Raw genomic sequence first — 602 nt, forward strand, 5'->3', positions numbered from 1 at the left:
ACAGAGTGTCTACATTGTTTAGCTCCATCACTCCTCTTGTGTTCCCTCTTTCGGAAGCATAGAAGTAGTCATTTTCTGCTACTGTTTCAATAACATCTATGGCTTCCTCAATGGTCTTCTTCTTGTTCAAAGACCCTCCAGATGAATGGTCTACTGCCTTCTTTGACTCATAAGAGAGCCCTTCATAGAAAATGTGCAGCTGGACCCATTCGTTGAACATGTCAGGTGGACACCTCCTTGTTAAGTCTTTGAACCTCTCCCATGCTTCATACAGAGTCTCACCATCCTGTTGCCTGAAGGTTTGAACCTCAGCTTTCAGCCTATTGATTCGTTGAGGAGGGTAGAATCTTGCTAAGAATTTGTTCACCACATCCTCCCAAGTTGTCAAGCTCTCCCTTGGGAAGGATTCCAGCCACTTGGCTGCCTTGTCTCTGAGTGAGAAAGGAAATAAGAACAATCTATAGGCGTCAGGATGAACACCATTAGATTTCACTGTGTCACATATTCTCAGGAAGGTGGTCAAATGTTGGTTGGGATCTTCTTGAACACCTCCTCCAAACGAACAGTTTTTCTGAACAAGGGTGATGAGCTGTGGTTTAAGT

General features: G+C 44.2%; 1 non-coding gene across 1 annotated transcript; it reads left to right on the plus strand.

Moving 5' to 3' along the window:
* The first annotated feature begins 218 nt into the window (after nucleotides 1-218).
* On the plus strand, nucleotides 219-322 carry LOC112786952 (small nucleolar RNA R71). Its single transcript, XR_003194393.1, has one exon. It is a non-coding gene; the product is annotated as a small nucleolar RNA R71 (small nucleolar RNA).
* The last annotated feature ends 280 nt before the right edge of the window (nucleotides 323-602 follow it).

Source organism: Arachis hypogaea, chromosome 20 (assembly GCF_003086295.3).
Source record: "Arachis hypogaea cultivar Tifrunner chromosome 20, arahy.Tifrunner.gnm2.J5K5, whole genome shotgun sequence".
NCBI classification, from domain to species: domain Eukaryota; kingdom Viridiplantae; phylum Streptophyta; class Magnoliopsida; order Fabales; family Fabaceae; genus Arachis; species Arachis hypogaea.